Source organism: Myotis myotis, unplaced genomic scaffold (assembly GCF_014108235.1).
Source record: "Myotis myotis isolate mMyoMyo1 unplaced genomic scaffold, mMyoMyo1.p scaffold_m19_p_4, whole genome shotgun sequence".
Taxonomy (NCBI): Eukaryota; Metazoa; Chordata; class Mammalia; order Chiroptera; family Vespertilionidae; genus Myotis; species Myotis myotis.
The window spans coordinates 45943413-45959860 of NW_023416346.1; the positions used below are offsets into that span (position 1 = coordinate 45943413).

Genomic DNA, 16448 nt, shown 5'->3' on the forward strand with positions numbered 1-16448 from the left:
CTTTTTCATTCAGCCCTCCAACACCCCTCCTCTTTGTCTACTGTCAGTCTGTTCTCTGTACCTATGCATCAGTTTCTATTTTGTTTGATAATTTATTTTGTTAATTAAATGATATATGTGTAATCATATGATACTTGTCTTTGATGCCTTATTTCACTTAGAATAATACTCTGCAGGTCCATCTATGCTGTCACAAAAGGTAAGATTCCTTTCTTTACAAATGCACCACAGCTTTTTTATATACTCATCCACTAATGGGCAATTGGGCTACTTCCAAATCTTAACTATTGTAAACAACCCTGCAGTGAACACAGGGATTCATATATTCTCTCGAATTAGTGTTTCAGGTTTCTTCTGATATATATCCAGAATTGGAATTGCTGGGTCATAAGGCAGATACATTTTTAATTTTTGAGGTAACTCCATACTGCTTTCCACAGTGGCTGCACCAGTTTGCATCCCCACCAACAGTACACGAGAATTTCCCTTTCTCCACATCCTCACCAGCACTTGTTGTTTGTTGATTTATTCATGATATCCAGTCTAACAAGTGTGAGGTGCTTTCTCATTGTTGAGAGTATTACAGATGAACCCCTTTTCCCTGCCATTGCCCGCCCCCCAATCTACCCTGTTCCTGCCCTGCTCCAGGCCTTCACCACTCTATTGTCTGTGTCCATAGGTAATGAATACATGCATATAGGATCTTTGGTTAATTTTCCAACACATCCCCCACCCCTTCCCTCTGAGATTCATCATTCTGTTCTATGTCTCTGATTCTATTTCATTCATCAGTTTATTTTGTTTGATTTTTTGTTCATTTATTTTTATTTCTAGATTCCATTATTGATAGATATGTATTTATTGACATTTTATTGTTCATACTAAAGACCCGGTGCACAAAAATTTGTGCACTCGGTGGGGGGGGGGAGGTCCCTCAGCCCGGCCTGTACCCCCTCACAGTCTGGGACCCCAAGGGGGATGTCCACCTGCTGGCTTAGGCCTGCTTCCCGGGGGATCGGTCTTAAGCTGGCAGTCAGACATCCCTCTGGCAGCCTGGGAGCTCTCGAGAGATGTTCACTTCCTAGCAGGGAGCAGGCCTAAGCTGCAGTTGGACATCCTTAGTGCTGCTGAGGAGGCAGGAGAGGCTCCCACCACCACTGCTGTGCTGGCAGCCATCAGCCTGGCTTGTGGCTGAGCAGAGCGCCCCCTGTGGAAGTGCACTGACCACCAGGGGGCAGCTCCTGCATTGAGCTTCTGCCCCCTGGTGGTCAGTGTATGTCATAGTGACCAGTCATTCCCAGTCACTCTGCTGTTAGGGTCAGTTTGCATATTACCCTTTTATTATATAGGATAGAGGCCTGGTGCATAGGTGGGGGCCGGCTGGTTTGCTCTGAAGGGTGTCCCGGATCAGGGTGGGGGTCCCGCTGGGGTGCCTGGCCAGCCTGGGTGAGGGGCTGATGGCTGTTTGCAGGCTGGCCAAGCCCCCAAGCAGGGACCCTCACCCCATGGGGGTGTGACCAACCTGGGTGAGGGGCTGATGGCTGTTTGCAGGCTGGCAAATCCTCCCAGCGGGGACCCTCACCACATAGGGGTATGGCCAGCCTAGGTGAGGGGCTGAGGGCCGTTTTCAAGCTTCCCACAGCCCCTTCAGAGTTGGGGGTTCCCACTGGGGTGCCTGGCCAGCCTGGGTGAGGGGCTGATGGCCATTTTCAGGCTGGCCACACCCCCTGGTAACCCAGGTTCCCAGCCCCTCCTTGAGCAGAGTCCATGGCCACGGCCAGCTGGAAGCAGGTATCTGGGATTTATTTATATTCTATAATTGAAACTTTGTAGCCTTGAGGGGAGCCCAGGGCTGTCCAAGGCAGGCAGGAAGCTTGGCTTTCTCCATTGCCAGGGGAAAACCAAGCCTCCTGCTCTCTCCAGCTCTGTGGCTGCCGCCCTTAGTTGGGTTAATTTGCATACTCACTCCTGATTGGCTGGTGGGCGTGGCTTGTGGGTGTAGCGGAGTGGTGGAGTGATGGAGTGACAGAGTGATGGTTAATTTGCATCGTTCTCTTTTATTGTAGACTAGAGGCCCAGTGCACAAAAATTTGTGCACTGGCGGGGGGTGGGGAGGAGTATCCCTCAGCCCCACTTGTGCTCTTTCATAGTCTGGGACCCCTTGGGAGATAATGACCTGCTGGCTTAGGCCCACTCCCGGGTGGCAGAGGGCAGGCCCAATCCCTAGGTGCCTGCCCCGCAGCCCCTGGTCGGGCTCAGAGCAAGGCCGATTGGGGAGTTGGGGCGCCACCCCCTGTCATGCACAGAGCAGGGCGGATCAGGAGGTTGCGATGCCACCCTCAGTCATGCTCAGGGTAGGGCCAATTGGGGGGTTGGGGCGCCGCCCCCTATCACACTCAAGGCAGGGTCGATGGGGAGGCTGAAGCGCCACCCCCTGTCATGCACAGAGCAGGGCAGATCAGGGGGTTGGGGCTCCATACCCTGTCACACACAGAGCAGGGCCGATCTGGGAGTGGGAAGCTCCCCCCTGTCACGCACAGAGCAGGGCTGATGGGGAGGTTGGGGAGCTCCCCCCTATCAGGCATAGAGCAGGGCCGATCAGGGGGTTGGGGCGCCTTCCCCTTTCATGAACAGAGCAGGGCGGATAGGGAGGTTTTGGCCCCACCCCCTTTCACACACAGAGCCGCAGGGCGATCAGGGGGTTTGGGTGCTGCCCCCAGTCACGCTGCTCCAGGGGCCAGGAGGCCTTGTGGCTCCGCTGATCCCAGTGCTAGGAGGCCTCGCTGCTCCTCTGATCCCGGTGCTGGGAGGCCTCGTGGCTCCGCTTGACACAGGGGCAGTGAGGCCTCACTGCTCAGCTGGTCCCGGTGCTAAGAGGCCTCGCGGCTCCGCTGATCCCGGTGCCAGGAGGCCTCGCGGCTCCACTGATCCCGGGTTCGGGAGGCCTTGTGCCTCCACTGATCTCAGGCCGAGAGGCCTCGCGGCTCCGCTGATCCCAGTGCTGGGAGGCCTCGCTGCTCTGCTGATCCTGGTGCTGGGAGACCTTGAGGCTCCGCTGATCCCGGTGCTGGGAGGCATATTACCCTTTTATTATATAGGATAGAGGCCTGGTGCATGGGTGGGGGCTTGCTGGTTTGCCCTGAAGGGTGTCCTGGATCAGGGTGGGGGTCCCGCTTGGGTGCCTGGCCAGCCTTGGTGAGGGGATGATGGCTGTTTGCAGCTGGTCACACCCCCTTCAGGGTGGGGGTCCCCACTGGGGTGCCTGGCCAGCCTGGGTGAGGGGATGATGGCTGTTTGCAGCTGGTCACACCCCCTTCAGGGTGGGGGTCCCCACTGGGGTGCCTGGCCAGCCTGGATGAGGGGATGATGGCTGTTTGCAGCTGGTCACACACCCTTCAGGGTGGGGGTCCCCACTGGTGTGCCTGGCCAGTCTGGGTGAGGGGCTGAGGGCCGTTTTCAGGCTGGCGGGTGACTGAAACTCCTCCCAACCTCTCCTTTTTTCCTTTTTTTTAAATTCTGGGATTTATTTACCTTCTATGGCTGTCACTGGAGCTGAGAGCCAGCTTTAGCTCAGACCTCGGCTGCTGAAAGCAGGTTTCTGTGCTTTGTTTACCTTCTGTATTTGAAACTTTGTTGCGACTCCAGCTCTGAGATCCCAGCAGGCTGAAAGCAGGTTCCTGGGTTTTGTTTAGCTTATATCTTTGCAACAATGTTTCTTAGACTGCAGCTCAGAGCCCAGCAGCGGCAGGCGGGGAACCTTGGCTTCCTCAGTCACTGGAGCAAGCAAGCCTCCTGTTTGTGTCAGTTGCCTGGCTGCCAGCTGCCATCTTGGCTGGCAGTTAATTTGCATATCACCCTGATTAGCCAATGGGAAGGGTAGCAAAGTTACGGCTAATTACCATGTTTCTCTTTTATTAGATAGGATTTTTTTTTTACCTTTTTCTCCCTTTTCTTGTTCTTACTTCTTAAAGGATAAACCTTCAACATTTTATGTAATTCTGATTTGATGGCAATGAACTCCTTTAGCTTTTTCTTGTCTGTGAAGCTGTTTATCTGACCTTCAATTCTAAATGATAGCTTTGCTGGGTAGAGTAATCTTGTTATTAAGTCCTTGCTTTTCATCACTTTGAATATTTCTTGTCATTCCCTTCTGGCCTGCAAAGTTTCTGTTAAGAAATCAGCTGACAGTCATATGGGCACTCCCGCATAGGTAACAATGCTTTTCTCTTGCTGTTTTGAAGATTCTTTGTCTTTAACCCTTGCCATTTTAATTATAATGTGTCTCGGTGTGGGCCTCTTTGGGTCCTCTTGTTTGAGACTCTCTGTGCTTCCTGGATTTGTAATCTATTTCTTTCACCAGATAGGGGAAGTTTTCTGTCATTGTTTCTTCAAATAGGTTTTCAATATCTCACCTCCTTCTGGCACCCCCATAATGCGAATGTTGGTACACTTGAAATTGTCCCAGAGGCTCCTTACACTATCTTCATATTTTTGGATTGTTTTTTCTTTTTGCTCTTCTGACTGGGTGTTTTTTGCTTCCTCATATTCCACATTGTTGATTTGATTCTCAGAATCCTCTGCTCTACTGTTGAATCCCTGTAAATTATTCTTCATTTCAATTAGTGTATGCATAATTTCTGAGTGGTCCTTTTTCATATGTTTGAAATTCTCACTGAGATCCTTAAAAGTCTCAGAAAGTCCCTTGAAGATCTCATTAAGATCCTTAAGCAACATTATAACCATTGTTTTGAACTCTGTATCCAGTAGGTACCTTGGTTCCATTTCATTTATTTCTCTTTCTGGAGGTTTCTTTTGTTCTTTCATTTGTGACATGTTTCTTTGTCTTCACATTTTGACTGCTTCCCTGTATTTGTTTCTATATATTAGGTAGAACTGCTATATCTCCTGGGATTGGTAGAGTGGCCTTGCATAGTAGGTATTATAGGGCCCAGTGGCTCAGCCTCCCCAGTCACCTGAGCTGAGCCCTCTAGGTGCACTCCTGTGTAAGCTGTGTGCACAATCTTGCTGTAGTTGAGCCTTGATTGCTGCTGGTATCCTTTATCTCCAGGCCAATTTGGCTATAACAGTGGTTCTCAACCTTACTAATGCTGCGACCCTTTAATATAGTTCCTCATGTTGTGGTGACCCCCAACCACAAAATTATTTTCATTGCTATTTCATAACTAGAATTTTGCTACTGTTATGAATTGTAATGTAAATATCTGATATGCAGGATGTATTTTCATTGTTACAAATTGAACATAATTAAAGCATAGTAATTAATCACAAAACAATATGTAATTATATATGTATTTCCCGATGGTCTTAGGTGACCCCTGTGAAAGGGTCATTCGACCCCCAAAGGGGTTGCAAACCACAGGTTGAGAACCGCTGGGTTATAAGGACCAGCTATTACTACAGTGGAAGAGTTGCTGTACAGGAGACACCCCTATGTAGCAGGACTTGCTTCAGTGGGGTTTTGGTGCTCACTGAGTCTGCCCCTAAAGTGTGTTGCTTGTAGATGTGTAGAGTTATAATCCAGTATGGTCTGAAGTTGTCCATGGGGTTCACTGGCTCTGGGTATCCCAGGAGGTGCAAAGTCAGCCACTGCCTAGGGCCACCCAACAGGAACAATCTGCTGATGGCTGCTATTTGTATTGGGCTTGGAAGTAACCAGGCAAGGCCAAGCTGTGAAGCAAGGCAGGCTGGTGCTAGTGCTGAGTCTCAACCATGTTACTGATAGGTATGGGGCACGCTGACTGCAGCTGCTTCTTTTTAAAGAGATGTTAGAAAAGTCTGGATCCTGAGCAAACAATGACCCCTGTGAGGACCTCTGGGGAAAAGCTCACCCCTGCGAGTTCCTGCCCCAATGCCAGACAATCTAGTTCTTCCCAAGTTCCTCCCCTTATGTCCCTTCTCCCCACAATGGTGCTGCCCAGTGCTGGAGCTCAGAGGAAGCAAGACCATGTAAGTGTGTGCACTGGCCCATTAAGATGAATCCTTTGTGTCACTCAGCCATGGTCCCAGCTGGTTTTTACAGCCTGAAGTTACAAGGACTTCTTTTCCAAGCTCTGGAGCCCTAGGCTAGAGGTCTGATGTGGGACTGGAAACCCTTGCTCTTCACAGGGAACCTTTATGGCCGAGATATCCTTCCTGACAAAAAACATGCCACATGTGGGTGTCAAACCAGCCCATTCTACACCTCTGCTCCTCCTACTAGTCTCAATGTACTTTTTTCTTTACTTCTTTAGTTGTAGAACTTTCATTCAGCCAGATTTCAGGTGGTTCTGAATGATAGCTGTTCTGTATTTTAGTTGTAATTTTGATGTGGTTGTGGAAGGATGCAAGTACTGGTATTTACTTAAGCCGCCATCTTGGTTCTCGAAAGGAGAGATTTATTTTTTATTTTTTTAAATATATTTTATTAATTTTTTACAGAGAGGAAGGGAGAGGAATAGAGAGAGTCAGAAACATCGATGAGAGAGAAACATCAATCAGCTGCCTCCTGCACACTCCCTACTGGGTATGTGCCCACAACCAAGGTACATGCCCTTGACTGGAATCGAACCTGGGACCCTTGAGTCCGCAGGCCGATGCTTTATCCACTGAGTCAAATCGGTTAGGGCAGGAGAGATTTTGATTGAATAGATATGTGGAGATATGAATCCTTTAAGTATTTTTGTTTGTTTTGTTTATCCTTACCCAAGAACATTTTTTTGTTTAATATTTTTTCTTTTCTTTTCTTTTTTTTTTTTTTTTAAAGAGAGGGGAAGAGACAGAGGGAAACATTGAGACAGAGAGAAACATCAAGGTGAGAGAGACACAAGGTGCGAGAGACACATGCCTCTCAGGCGCTCACCAACTGGGACCAGGGATCGAGCCTGAAATCAAGGCATGTGACATTGACTGGAATCAAACCCAGGATTCTTCAGTCTGCAGGCTGACGCTCTATCCACTGAGCCAAACCAGCTAGGTCTTGAATCCTTTAAGTTTTGATCATAAAACCAATATTTTTCAAGGTTAAGAAGATTATTTTTGGGAGTGAGGGAAGAATTTTCATTTTTATTTTTTTGTTTTTTTTATACACTTTTTATTGTTGATAGTATTACAGATATCTCCCATTTCCCCCCTTTACCTGCCTCCTCACAGCCCCTACCCTCCTCCACATGTCTTCACTACTCTATTGCCCATGTGAATGGGCTATGCATATAAGTATATAAGTTCATTGGTTTATCTCTTCACGTCTCCCCACCCCCACATTCAAGTATATCAGTCTGTTCCATGCCTTCCTTCAGGTCTTATATTGTTGGTCAATTCAGTCTGTTCATTAGATTCCACAAATAAGTGAGATCATGTGATATTTGTCTTTCTCAGATTGGCTTATTTCACTTAGCATAATATTTTCCAGATCCATCCATGCTGTCCCAAAGGGTAAGAAATCCCTCTTTTTTATAGCTGCATAGTATTCCATTGTTTAAATGTTTTATAACTTTTTTAACCATTCATCTACAGATGGGCAAGTGGACTGTTTCCAATTCTTAGCTATTATAAATAATGCTCCTATGAACATAGCAGTGCATATATTCTTTCTGATTGGTGTTTTGGGGTTTTTAGCATATATTTCCAAAAGTAGAATTGCTGGGTCAAATGGAAGTTCCATTTTTAAATTTTTGAGGAAATTCCGTGCTGTTTTCCACAGTGGCTGCACCAGTCTGCATTCTCACCACCAGTGAACTAGTGTCCCCTGTTCACAACCTTGCCAGCACTTGTTGTTTATTGATTTATAAATGATAGCCATTCTGCTTGGTGTGAGGTGATATCTCATTGTTGTTTTAATTTGCATTTCTCTGATGATTAGTGACTAAGAGTTTTTTTATATGTCTCTTGGCCATTCGTATGTCCTCTTTTAAGAAATGTCTATTCAGGTCTTCTGCCAATTTTTTATTAGGATTGTTTGCCTTCCTTTTGTTGATATATATGAGTATTTTATTTACCAGTTTGACAATTTTTATTTTATTTTATTATTTTTTAGTTTGACAATTTTTCCCCTTTATTGAATAAGATATTACAAATGTGTCCTTGTCCCCCCAATATCCCCCCATCCCCCCAATCCTGCACTCACCCTCACCCCCTGTTGTCCACATCCATCACTTATGCTTATATGCATGCATACAAGTCCTTAGGTTGATCTCTCACCTTACCCCCACCCTCCCCTACCTTCTCCCTGAGTTTTGAGCATCTGATCGATGCTTCTCTGTCTCTACATCTGTTTTTGTTCATCGGTTTATGTTGTTCATTATAATCCACAAATGAGTGAAGGCATGTGATATTTATCTTTCTCTGACTGACTTATTTCACTTAGCATAATGCTCTCCAGCTCCATCCATGCTGTTGCAAATGGTAGGAGTTCCTTCCTTTTTACAGCAGCATAGTATTCCATTGTATAGATGTGCCAAAGTTTTTTAATCCATGCATCTGCTGATGGGCACTTAGCCTGTTTCCAAATCTTAGCTATTGTAAATTGCGCTGCTATGAACATAGGGGTGCATATATCCTTTCTGATTGGTGTTTCTGGTTTCTTGAGATATATTCCTAGAAGTGGGATCCCTGGGTCAAATGGAAGTTCCATTTTTAGTTTTTTGAGGAAACTCCATACTGTTCTCCACAGTGGTTGCACCAGTCTGCATTCCCACCAGCAGTGAACGAGCGTTCCTTTTTCTCCACATCCTCGCCAGCATTTGTCATTTGTAGATTTGTTGATGATAGCCCTTCTGACAGGTATGAGGTGGTACCTCATTGTCGTTTTGATTTGCATCTCTCGGATGATTAGTGACTTTGAGCATTTTTCATATGTCTCTCAGCCTTACGTATGACCTCTTTTGAAAAGTGTCTATTTAGGTCCGTTGCCCATTTTTTGATTGGGTTTTTTGTCTTCCTTTTGTTAAGTTGTATGAGTTCCCTATAAATGTTGGAGATTAAACCTTTTTCGGAAATATCATTGGCAAATATGTTCTTCCATGCAGTGGGTTTTCTTGTTGTTTTGTTGATGTTTTCTTTTGCTGTGCAGAAGCTTTTTATTTTGATATAGTCCCATTTGTTTACTTTCCCTTTAGTTTCCATTGACCTAGGAGCTGTGTCAGTGAAGAAATTCCTTTGGCATATTTCTGAGATTTTGCTACCTGTGGATTCCTCTAATATTCTTATGCTTGCCCATCTTATGTTTAAGTCCTTTATCCATTTTGAGTTTATTTTTGTGTATGGTGTAAGTTGGTGGTCTAGTTTCATTTTTTTGCATGTTTGACCAAATTTCCCAGCACCATTTATTGAAGAGACTGTCTCGACTCCATTGTATGTTCTTGCCTCCTTTGTCAAATATTAACTGAGCATAGTGGTTTGGGTCGATTTCTGGGTTCTCTATTCTATTCCATTGGTCTATATGTCTGTTCTTGTGCCAGTACCAGGCAATTTTGAGAATAGTGGCTTTGTAATACAGCTTGATATCTGGTACTGAGATCCCTCCTACTTTGTTCTTCTTTCCCAGGATCACAGCAGCTATTCGGTGTTCTTTTTTGTTTTGTTTTGTTTTTATTCCAGATGAATTTTTGGAGAGTTCTTTCTAGAACTGTGAAATATGCTGTTGGTATTTTAATGGGGAGTGCATTGAATCTATAGATTGCTTTGGGTAGTATGGACATTTTGATGATGTTGATTCTACCAATCCATGAACATGGTATGTTCTTCCATCTGTTTATGTCTTCCTCTATCTCTTTTTTCAATGTCCTGTAGTTTTCTGGGTAGAGGTCTTTTACCTCCTTGGTGAAGTTTATTCCTAGGTATCTTAATTTTTTGTGTGCAATAGTAAATGGGATTGTTTCTTTAATTTCTCTTTCTGTAAGTTCACTATTGGTGTATAAAAAAGCAATAGATTTCTTGGCCTTACTACATTGCCAAATTCATTTCTTAAGTCTAATAACTTTTTGATGGAGTATTTAGGATTTTCTATGTACATTTTGTATCTTACTACATTGCCAAATTCATTTCTTAAGTCTAATAACTTTTTGATGGAGTATTTAGGATTTTCTATGTACAGTATCATGTCATCTGTGAATAATGACTATTTTACTTCTTCTTTTCCAATTTGGATGCCTTTTATTTCTTCTTGTCTGATCGCTATGGCTAGTACTTCTAGTACTATGTTGAACAGGAGTGGTGAAAGCAGGCATCCCTGTCTTGTTCCTGTTCTTTAGGGAAATGTTTTTAGTTTTTGCCCATTGAGTATGATGTTGGCTGTAGGTTTTTCATATAAGGCTTTTATTATGTTGAGGTATGATCCCTCTATTCCCACTTTGCTGAGTGTTTTTATCAGAAAAGGGTGTTGGACTTCGTCAAATGCCTTTTCTGCATCCATCGATATGATTATGTGATTTTTGTCTCTCAATTTGTTTATGTGATGTATCACGTTTATTGATTTGCGGATATTGTACCAGCCTTGTATTCCTGGAATAAATCCCACTTGGTCATGGTGTATAATTTTTCTAATGTAATGCTGGATCTGGTTTGCTAGAATTTTTTTGAGGATTTTAGCATCTATGTTCATTGGGATATTGGCCTGTAATTCTCTTTCTTTGTGGTTTCTTTATCTGGTTTGGGGATTAGGGTAATGCTGGCTTCATAGAAAGAGCTTGGAAGTGTGCCTTCCTCTTGAATTTTTTGGAATAGTCTGAGAAGGATTGGCTTTAGTTCTTTAAATGTTCAGTAAAACTCCCCTGTGAAGCCATCTGGTCCAGGGCTTTTTGTTTGCAGGAAGCTTTTTGATTACTGTTTCAATTTCATCAGTAGATATTGGCCTAGTCAGGTTTTTTTATTCTTCCTGATTGAGTTTTGGAAGGTTGTATTTTTCTAGGAATGTGTCCATTTCTTCGTGGTTGTCCAGTTTGTTGGAGTAGAGTTGTTCATAGTAGTTGTTCATTGAGGGGCCCTGGTGCCAAGCACCTGGCGCTGAGGGGCCCTGGTGCTGAGGGGGCCTAGCTTGGATGGGCAGTTATTCAAGCACCTGATTCCCCTTTGTATATCAGTAAGGTCAGTTGTTACTTCATCTCTTTCATTTCTGATTTTGTTTATTTGGGTCCTCTCTGTTTGTTTCTTGGTGAGCCTGGCGAGAGGTTCATCAATCTTGTTTATCCTTTCAAAGAACCAGCTCTTGGTTTCATTGATCTTTGTATTGTTTTTTGGTCTCTATGTTGTTTATTTCTGCTCTGATCTTTCTTATTTGCTTCTTTCTGGGTACTGTGGGCTTTTCTTGTTGCTCTCTTTCCAACTCTTTGAGTTGTAGGATTAGATCATTTATTGCCAGTTTTTCTTGTTTTTTGAGGTAGGCCTGTAGAGCTATGAATTTCCCTCTCAGGACTGCTTTTATTGTGTCCCATAAATTTTGGATTGTTGTGTTTTCATTGTCATTTGTTTCCAGGATGCTTTTTATTTATTCTCTGATTTCTCTGGTAACCCAGTCATTGCTTAATAGCATGCCATTTAGCCTCCAAATGTTTGATTTTTTTAATTGTTTTATTGTAGTGGATTTCTAGTTATGCCATTGTGATCTGAGAAGATGCTTGTTATGATTTCTATTCTCTTGAATTTGAAGAGATTTTGCCTGTGTCCTAATATGTGGTCTATCTTTAAAAATGTCCTGTGTGCACTGGAGAAGAATGTATATTCTGTAGCTTTGGGGTGAAATATTCTGAAGATGTCAATTAAGTCCATCTGATCTAGTGAGTCATTTAGGGTTGCTGTTTCTCTGCTGATTTTTTGTTTAGTGGATTTATCCAGTGGTGTCAGTGGGGTATTAAAGTCCCCTACTATGGCTGTATTGCTATCGATCTCTTCCTTGACATCTTCCAGAAGTTGTTTTATGTTTTTGGGTGCTCCTGTTTTGGTGCATAATTTTACCAGAGTTATATGTTCTTGTTGAATTGCTCCCTTTAGTATTATGTAGTGGCCTTCCTTATCTCCTGTTATGGCCTTTACTTTGAGGTCTATTTTGTCATATAAGTATTGCAACCCCAGCTTTTTTCTCATTTCCATTTGCCTGAAAAAAAAATTTCCATCCCTTCATTCTCAGTCTGTGTTAATCCTTTGTTCTGAGGTGGGTCTCTTGCAGACAGAAAATATATGGGTCATATTTTCTTATCCATTCAGCTACCCTGTGTCTTTTGATTGGAGCATTTAGTCCATTTACATTTAATGTTATTATTGAAAAGTACTTGTTTGTGGTCATTTTTATTCTTAATGTTTGTGTTTCTTCTTGTCTTTCTGTTTCTTCTTTTTACAGCAATCCCTTTAGCATTTCTTGCATTGCTGGTTTGGTGGTAATAAACTCTTATCCCTTTTTTGTCTGTGAAGCTCCTGATTCCACCTTCAATTTTGAATGATAGCCTTGCTGGGTATAGTATTCTTGGATTCATTCCCTTGCTTTGCATCACTTTGTATATTTCATTCTATTCCCTTCTTGCCTGGTGTGTTTCTGTTGAGAAGTCAGCTGATATTCTAATAGGAGATCCCTTGTAGGTAACTTTTTGTCTCTCTGGCAGCCTTTAAGATTCTTACTTTGACGTTGGTGTTTGCCAATTTAATTATGATGTGTCTTGGTGTTGGTCTTTTGGGGTTCATCTTGTTTGGCACACTATGTGCTTCTTGGACTTGTGTAGGTTTTTTCTTGCCAGTATCAGGGAAGTTTTCCATCATTATTTCTTCAAACAGGTTTTTTATTCCTTGCTTCTCCTCCTCTCCTTCTGGTACCCCTATTAAGCGAATGTTATTTCGTTTTGCATTGTCCCAAAGCTCCCTTAGGCTCACCTCTTGCTTTTTAAGTTTTTTTCCAGTTGCTCCTGTGTTTGTGTGTTTTTTCCTACCTTGTCTTCTAATTCGCTGATGTGGTCTTCCAGTCTGCTGTTTAAGCCTTCCATTGTGTTCTTTATTGCAGCTATGTCGTTCTTCTTTTCCTCTTGGTTCCTTTTCATGTTGGTGACATTCTCATTTAGCTCCTTAGAATTCTCATTGAGTTGTGTGCATTTGTCATCCAGCCGTTTGAGCATCCTTATGACCATTACTCTGAATTCTTTCTCTGATAAGTTAGTAGCCTCAATTTCATTTAACTCCCTTTCTAGTGATTCCTCTTTTTCTTTCCTTTGTGGATTGCTTTTTTGTCTTCCCATGTTTAGTTGTAATGTTTTAATCGTAGCTCTGATTGCTTAGCTACCTAGTTTCTTTAGGGTATGGTGCTACTGGTGTGACCTCTCAGGTCTCCTGGGTTTGGTAGTCTAGTGTAGCTCCCTACTTGAGCTATTTGGGTTCTCTTGATGTAGGCCTGCAAGCTGGGAAGGTACAACTGAGGTGTCTAGAAGTTAGCAGCCGTGGAAGTGGTGTTCTAATTTTTGCTGTCTTATGCCCTTGGTTGAAATCACGCGTGCCCTGCAGCAACTCACAGTGGCACCCAGGAACTGTCTATTGGGGTGGCGAAGCTCAGGAAGCCTGCGTTCTGTCAAGGCGTGACTGTGGTGTCCAGAGTTCTGTAGTTGTGGGGTGGGCAGACTCAGCTTTTGCTGCTGCCTCCGTTGTTGGATACACGTGATCCAAGCTGCAGTTCACAGAGGCTCTGTGGTGTGTTTGCCAGCAGGGTGTACTGACACAGTCTGAAGGTCCCTGTCACTGAAGCCACTGGATTGCAGTGTCTGTGGGCGGGTATCCCAGAAGAGGGAATTCAGCGTTTCTACAGCCCAGTTGTGCCCCCCTATTTGCTTAAGTGCATGTCCAGCGTGGCTCACAGTGGCGCCCCAGGGCTGCCTGTGGAGCAGTGGTCTTGGGAGACCTGCATGCTGGAAAAGCCTGCACCTGTAGTGTCCAGAGTTCTGCAGCTGTGGGGTTGGGGAAACTCAGTTTTTGCTGATACACCTGTGGTGGATAGGCTCGTGTTCCCAGTGGCAGCACACAGGAGCACCCGCAGTGAGTTTGCTAGCGCAGGTACACTGAAGCACACTGAAGGGCCCTGGCACCCTTAATCGAGGCGTCTTTGGGCAGGTATCCAGGATGGGTGAATTCAGAATGTCTACTGCCCAGGTGAGTGCGTCCCTATTAGTACAAGATCGGACCCAGCAGAGTCTCACTGTGGCTTCCCAAAGTGCCCTGTGGATAGATGGGCTTGGGGGAATGTACAACTGTGGCAGTGCAGTTCGCCAGCGCTGAGCTCTGTCACACTCTGAGGGGCCCTGGCGCTTAAGTTGCACAGCTGGGTGTGTGTGGGCAGTTATTCAGGCAGAAGGAATTCAAAATTTCTACTGGGGAACAGTGCGCCTGTGTCTGTACAAAATCACAGCCAGCTGAGGCTCACAGTGACTCCTATGGAGTGGTGTGCCTCGAAGACCTGTGCGTTGGAGACTCGCGAATGCAATGTGGAAGGTCTGCCGCTGAGGAGGGGGAGGCTGCACTTACTGCTTCGGGCGCAGTGCTCCTTTGGAAGTGGAGATCCCAGGGTCTGCGAGTCTGCTGGTGTGGCTGCAGGATTTTGGCTGGAGTGGCTGCTGGGTGGCGGGCAGTGTCCAAGGCCTGTCTGAGTGGTGGTGGTGATGAGTTTCTAGAAGAGGCCACTCTCCCCTTTAAGATGGCGTGGGCTCTGTGCCCCAGTCCCGCAGTCCAGGGAGTGCCTTCAACAGTGGTAGTCTCTCCCTGTCCCAGAGAGCCTGGTCTGCCAGCCTCTGCTGCTCCTGCCAGATTTAACTGTCCCTCACTCACTCACACACACACCACACACATCCACACACTCCCCTTTCATCCCCTCACTCGCTCACTTCCTATCTCTCACCTCCGTCCTGCCAGCCGCCATCTTTTTTTTTCAGTTTATATGAGTATTTTATATATTTTGGATATTAACCCCTTATCAGATGTATCATTGGCAAATAGGTTCTCTCACACAGTGGGTTCCCTTTTCATTTTAATGGTGGTTTCTTTTGCTGTCCAGAAGCTTTTTATTTTGATATAGTCCCATTTGTTTATTTTCTCTTTAGTTTACTTTGCCCTGGGAGATGTATCTGTAAACAGATTGCTACATGAGATGTCTGAGATTTTGCTGCCTATGTTCTCCTCTAAGATTTGTATGGTTTAATGCCTTACATTTAAGTCTTTTACCCATTTTGAGCTTATTCTTGTGTATGGTGTAAGTTGGTGATCTAATTTTATCTTTTTGCATGTATCTGTCCAATTTTCCCAACACCATTTGTTGAAGAGACTCTCTTTACTCCATTGTATGTTCTTGCCCCCTTTGTCAAACATTAATTGACCTTAATGGTATGGATCAATTTCTGGGCTCTCTGTTCTGATCTATTGGACTATATGCCTCTTCTTGAGCCATTACCAGGCTATTTTGGTTATAATGGCTTTTTAGTATAGTTTTATATCTGGCATTGTGATCTCTCCTACTTTGTTCTTCTTTATCAAGATTGCTGTAGCTACTCGGGGTCTTTTATAGTTCCCTATAAATTTTTGAAGTATTTCTTCTAGATCTGTGAAATATGCCATTGGTATTTTAATAAAGATTGTGTTGAATCTATAGATTGCTTTGGGTAGTATAGATATTTTAATTATGTTAATTCCTCCAATCCATGACCATAATATACATTTCCATTTGTTTGTATCTTCCTCTATTTCTTTTTTCAATATCCTATTGTTTTTCAAGTACAGGTCTTTTACCTCCTTGGTTAAGTTATTTCTAGGTATTTTAGTTTTTGTTCTTGCTGTAATTGTAAATGGGAATGCTTTTTTAGTTTCTCTCTCTGAGAGTTCATTATTGGTGCATAAAAATGCCATTAATTTATGGATGTTGATTTTGTATCCTGTTACCTTGCCTAATTACTTTAAGTCTAGTATTTTCCTGGAGGAGTCTTTAGGGTTTTCTATGTACAATATCATGTCATCTTTGAATAATGAGAGTTTTACTTCCTTCTTTCCAATTTGAATGCCTTTTATCTCCTCTTTTTATCTGATTGCTATGGGTAGGACTTCTAGTACTATGTTGAATAAGAGTGGTGAAAGTGGACATCCTTGTCTTCTTCCTGTTCTTAAGAGAATTTCTTTTAGTTTTTGCCCACAGAGTATTATATTAGCTGTAGTTTTGTCATATATAGCCTTTATTATGCTGAGGTATGATCCTTCTGTTCCCACTTTACTGAGAGTTTTTATCAAAAAATGGTGCTGGATTGTGTCAAATACTTTTTCTGCATCTATTGATATGATCATGTGGCTTTTATCTTTCTTTTTTTAAAATGTATTTTTCTTTATTTCATAGAGGAAGGGAGAAGCAGAGAGAGACAGAAACATCAATGATGAGAGGCAATCATTGATTGACTGCCTCCTGCATGACCTACACTGGGGACTAAGCCCACAACCCAGGCATGTGACCT

At 43.8% G+C, this 16448-nt stretch overlaps 1 protein-coding gene across 4 annotated transcripts in view; it reads left to right on the forward strand.

Moving 5' to 3' along the window:
• IL13RA2 (interleukin 13 receptor subunit alpha 2) overlaps window positions 1-16448 on the forward strand; it is a 91773-nt gene that overhangs the window by 50561 nt on the left and 24764 nt on the right. The gene's annotated exons all lie outside the window — the stretch shown is intronic.